Source organism: Coenobita brevimanus, chromosome 75 (genome assembly GCF_032717465.1).
Source record: "Coenobita brevimanus isolate Jiangsu-jjx chromosome 75, ASM3271746v2, whole genome shotgun sequence".
Lineage (NCBI taxonomy): Eukaryota > Metazoa > Arthropoda > Malacostraca > Decapoda > Coenobitidae > Coenobita > Coenobita brevimanus.
Genome location: NC_137028.1, coordinates 26,225,484 through 26,231,462, shown reverse-complemented (window position 1 = coordinate 26,231,462; position 5,979 = coordinate 26,225,484). Strand labels below are relative to the sequence as shown.

The 5,979-nt window shown below is 40.8% G+C and overlaps 1 pseudogene; it reads right to left on the bottom strand.

Annotated features, from left to right (window-relative positions):
* Window positions 1-5,590: 5,590 nt before the first annotated feature.
* LOC145408144 (5S ribosomal RNA) lies at window positions 5,591-5,709 on the bottom strand (annotated as a pseudogene).
* Between the last annotated feature and the right edge of the window lie 270 nt (window positions 5,710-5,979).

Below are 5,979 nucleotides of genomic sequence, written 5' to 3'. Positions count from 1 at the left end.
TACGAAATATTATCAACAATGACTGACATAAAAAAAATTTACATTAATTACAAAAAACCTCACTAGGCCTAAGAATTAACACCTTACGCTACACGTACAAGAAAAAAAATGCAATAACAGTTATACTCAAATTACACAGCTGCTAGATGGTTGGAGACTTCCTGAGCACTCACAATAATAACAACTGTACAGGGGAGGACAGAGATGTGAACAAAATGAGGAGTAGATCTAAGTGGCAATAATGCAGAAACTGAGCTCATTATATAGGTGCCGGCAGAGCTTGATACAACTTGTAAGAAGGACGCGCAAATGAAGCCATAGGGGACAAAGAGCTGACAATCCTGCTCTGAACAATAGAAAGAACGACTTACTCTACTATAACGGTAGAAGGGGGGGAGTGAGGTAGAACACGTTCGTGATCAAACAGGCAGCACACTGTACGTTAGAATTACACAAAGGATGATGAAATCATAGGCTATGTAACACCTCCCCACAAAGAAAAAGAAATTTACAAAGGAAATTTCTTATTACTCTAAAACAATCTGTCTAAAGTCTAGATAAGCAATCTGCAATAACATTTTCTTTCCCCTTGACATGTTGTATGTCTAATGAATACTCCTGAAGAAGTAGACTCCATCTTGTCAATCTCTGATTTTTATCTTTAAACTTACTAAGGAATTTCAGTGGGTTATGATCGGTATATATGACTATGGGGTCAAAACCAGAACATAAATAAAATGAAAAATGCTGTAAACCCAAAATCAAGGCCAAAAGCTCTTTCTCAATAGTTGAGTAGTTCTTTTGAGGTGGAGTGAACTTCTTACTGTAATAAGATACAGGGTGTTCAATACCCTGATCATCCTCTTGCAGCAAAATAGCCCTAGCTCCTATATCACTTGCGTCAACAGCCTTCTTAAAAGGCTTAGCAAAATTTGGAGTAGCGAACACTGGCTGACTTAATAGGATAGCTTTAAGTTTGTTGAAAGAGGATTCACAGTTATCGGTCCAGACAAATTTAACTCCCTTTTTCAGTAGGTCTGTAAGTGGTGATACAAGAATAGAAATGTTAAGAACAAATCTCCTGTAATAACCTACTATTCCCAAAAATCTTTGTAGCTCTTTCCTACTTTTAGGTCTGGGAAGATCACTTATAACCTGAACCTTAGCTCCTGGTGGTGCAACATGTCCATCACCAATTACGTACCCAAGGTACTGAACTTTAGCTTGACCAAACTCACACTTTGATAAATTGGCTACAAGATTAGCCTGAACTAAATGCTCAAGAAATTTACTGACATGGCATAGGTGATCTTTCCAGTTGTCACTGAAGATTAATACATCATCAATATAAACAACACACCCTGCCAAACCCTTTGTTACAACATTCATGAGCTTCTGAAATGTGGCTGGTGCATTCTTCATACCATATGGCATTAAAGAACATGCAAAAGTCTTTCCTAGTGTTACAAAACATGAGATCTCCCTAGCACGTTCAGTCATAGGTACTTGCCAGTATCCCTTTAACAAATCATACTTACTTATGTACCTAGCCTTTCCGATCTTGTCTATGCAATCTTCCACGCGAGGGAGAGGGTAAGTGTCTGTTTTGGTTATCTGATTAACACGTCTGTAGTCGATGCAAAGCCGCTGTGACCCACCTGGCTTAGGGACTAGAGTGACAGGAGAACTCCACTCGCTCTGACAGGGCTCAATCATCTTGTGGTCCAACAGGTAGCCAAGCTCCTTCTGGATGAGAGGAACTTTCACTGGGTTCACACGGTAAGGAGGCAGTTTAATTGGCTTTGCGTCTCCAACATCGACATCATGCATCAACACAGTGGTTCTTCTTGGAGTGGCACGGAACACTTGCGGGTACTCCTGCAGTAATGCCGAAAACTCCTGCCTTTCCTCAGGAGGTAGATGAGAAAGCTTAGTCTGGAGATCACTCATGATATCAGGATTCTTCCCCAAACTATCACTCAGGCTCATGCTGCATGGGAGAGCTTCACTTGCAGACTCGGGTGGAACAGCTACAGTGCAGACTGGATTATTTTCGTCCCGCCTGTGATATAACTTTAGCATGTTGATGTGACAAAGTTGCTTGTTCTTTCTACGATCTGGTGTGGCGATGACATAGTTGACATCACTGAGTTTCTTCTCCACGAAATAAGGACCACTAAACTTGGCTTGAAGAGGTTGCCCATGCACTGGTAGCAGAATCAAAACCTGATCTCCTGGCTGAAAGTGGCGTAACCTGGACTTCTTATCATACCACGTCTTCATCTTCTCCTGAGCAGTTCCTAAATTCTCTCTCGCCAGCTGTAAAGCAGTGGACAGCCGTTCTTTGAACTTCATCACATACTCCAGCAGGTTGACATCATCTTCCTCCGACAGCCAGCATTCCTTGAGTAGCTTAAGGGGTCCTCTTACTTCATGGCCAAACAGTAGTTCAAAGGGTGAGAAGCCCAGTAATTCGTTTGGAGATTCTCTTGCGGCAAATACAACGAATGGAAGACCTTTATCCCAGTCTTTCTGATGTTCCAAACAGTATTTCTTGAGCATCGATTTGAGTGTTTGATGATATCTCTCCAACGCTCCTTGGGTCTGGGGATGGTAAGCTGAAGACGTGATCTGGGTGATGCCCAACTCTTTCAGAGACTGCTTGAAAACATTTGACATGAAATTACTTCCCCGGTCTGACTGTACCTCCTTGGGCAGACCAAACTTTGTGAAGAACCCTAGCATTTCCTTAACCACGTTCTTTGCTGAGATATTTCTAAGTGGAATGGCTTCAGGATAACGAGTAGCCATATCAATCAGGGTCAACACATAAGAAAATCCTGAAGAAGTCTTAGGAAGAGGGCCCACAATATCCACCAACAAACGGGTGAAAGGCGCCTCAAAAGGAGGAATGGGAACTAGAGGTGCAATCTTTTCGGTCTGATTACACTTCCCCACAACTTGACAGGTGTGACAAGACTTACAATACAAGGAAACATCCCTGAAGATACCTGGCCAGTAGAAGTGTTTCAAAATGCGTGCCACAGTCTTCCTCACTCCAAGGTGTCCTGCCAAACTGGAATCATGAGCCACTCTAATGATATCCTGCCTACAAACATGAGGGATGACAACTTGATGTACAACCTCCCATTCACAGTCGGCTGATACTGTTGGGGGTCTCCACTTCCTCATAAGTACTCCTGACTTTATATAATAACAAGTAGAAGCACCAGCTGACTCTTCCTCACTGCAAGCAGAGTTAGCTAGACCTTTCAACTCAGGGTCAGCAACCTGCAACTCAACCAACTCTTGACGAGACAAATTATCAACACTACGGGGTACTGCCTCATCTGGTGAGTGGTCCAAATTAGCAAGAAAAGTGTCAGCTAGGATAACATCATCATCATCATTATCCTCTAAGTCACCAGTAACTTTAGACTTAGCCCTAGTGACAGCACATGCAGGGAACACATCAGGGACATCACAATCCTGGGCCGCAGCCACTGGCTCACTAGACAACTGAGGAGCTGGACACACTTGACTTCCACCAATATCATTTCCAAGTAAAAAGTTACACCTGACATTGGGAGTGTCTCAACCAACCCAACCATAACGGAACCATTAACAAAACCAGACTCTAAATTCACTCTGCACAGAGGGACAGAGAAGTAATTATTCCCTACACCTTGTAAGATTACAGTTTCATCAGAGGAATTAACATTAGAGCCTAGAACACTGGTCAGCATAAGGGATTGGCAAGCACCTGTATCACGATATATTTTAACTGATTTCCTGTCATTACTGTCCAGAGGACTGACAAAACCATCAGACAGGAAATTAGCACATGAACTCTTGAGAGTGTCACCCACGTTACTGCTCAAAGGAGGAGCTCCATCATGAGAATTTATTTTACCCCTCAAAGCAGGTTCAGTTAACTCAGTTAAAGAATTCTGGGAACTCTCAAGGGTGGACACTAGACCAATTGACTGAATATTTAAAGACTCCTTTTTGTTCATATCACGCTGTCTCCTGAAACATTTCTCCGTAGTATGACCAAGCTTACTACAATAAGTACATTTACTTTTCTGAAACCTAGAGGTGAAGCTGGTATTTACTTCCTGAGAAACATCATCTTTATTCTCTTTCCTGTTACCTGTACTCTGAGTAGAGGCAACGTACTTACTCTCAGCTTTCCTTTTTCCTCTAGAATATCTCTTGTGAGTTAGAACATATTCATCAGCTAAAACTGCAGCATCAGACAAATTATCTATTCTTTTCTCATCAAGATATAGGCTTACATCATTATTAATACACCTTTTGAAGTCCTCCAGCAAAATCATCTGCTTAAATTTACCAAAATCAGAATCCACATTCTTAGAATTTAACCACTGCTCTAACAGATCTTCTTTGATTTTTGCATACTCAACATGGGATTGCTTATCTTGCTTATAAGTTGTCCTAAATTTTATTCTATAGGCTTCAGGAACAAGCTCATAGGCCTTAAGAATCAAGCTCTTAACTACATCATAATTATCAGATTGATCCTGAGGCAAAGATGCATAAGTTACTTGAGCTCTACCGGTGAGAACAGTTTGAAGGAGTACTGGCCAATACTCTTTGGGCCAATTAAAACCTGTAGCTACCCTCTCAAACAACTGAAAATACTTTGTTAAATCAGATTCATTAAAAGGAGGGACAAGTTTAACATTTTTAGCCACATCAAAATCATCAGAGCTAGATGATACAGTTCCACATTGGTTCATGCGATACTCATGGTCTGCCTGAAACCTAGCAAGTTCAACTTGTGCCTCAGCCTCCTTAGCACGGGACTCCGCCTCCTTAGCCTGAGCCTCCTGCAGGGCTAGCTGTAACTTAGCTAATTCAATCTGCGTTTGCTCATTTGGAGGAGTTACATTAAACAAGCTTTCATTAATCATGTCAACAATTTGATCTTTAGAATGATGAGAGCGAACAGCAATTCCCAATTGTTGAGCAACAAGCTTAAGTTCATTCTTTGTTCTGTTTTCTGCATCCAACACTGTTTGCACATTTGACAAAAAATCTTTGGCTTCATCAAGTGTAGTAATAGTAGACATCGTGAATAAGTAACAGTCACAAAATATCAAGCAATATCCTTATGATAATATCCTGAATATCCTGATATGAGGTCGCCAAATTTATGTTACGGAACAGAGAAAGATAATGTACACTTTAAGTAAGAATACTAAAAAATCACTACTGTCCCGTAAAGTTCCAGGTTCAAAACAAAAGAGTTAGGTAAAATTACAAGTTAAAGTTTAATGCTCAAACTAACAACAAAACATTCAGGACTCATAAGGATAATGTAATGGCAAAAAACAGGTTAAATATATGGTTAACTGCAATAGCCTCTATTAACACGAAATTAGCAAGAGTAAATTTATCTAAGTCAGCCCTGATAAAATGAAATACTCAGTGAATGCAAGATATATTATTCATTCATTCATTGCCAGACGCCATGTATCGCAGACGGGGTGGCCAAGGGCTTAGAGTTAATTGTTTTACAGGGAAGGGCACTAATCCTCCACCAACCCCACTTGACACGTAGGGATGCCAACAGCATCTGGTGTTCCCAGGCGGTCACCCATCCAAGTACTAACCAGACCCAACGTTGCTTAACTTCGCTGATTGGACGGGAAGCTGTGTACTCAACGTGGTATGGCCAACAAATACGAAATATTATCAATAATGACTGACATAAAAAAAACTTTACATTAATTACAAAAAACCTCACTAGGCCTAAGAATTAACACCTTACGCTACACAGTACAAGAAAAAAAATGCAATAACAGTTATACTCAAATTACACAGCTGCTAGATGGTTGGAGACTTCCTGAGCACTCACAATAATAACAACTGTACAGGGGAGGACAGAGATGTGAACAAAATGAGTAGTAGATCTAAGTGGCAATAATGCAGAGACTGAGCTCATTATATAGG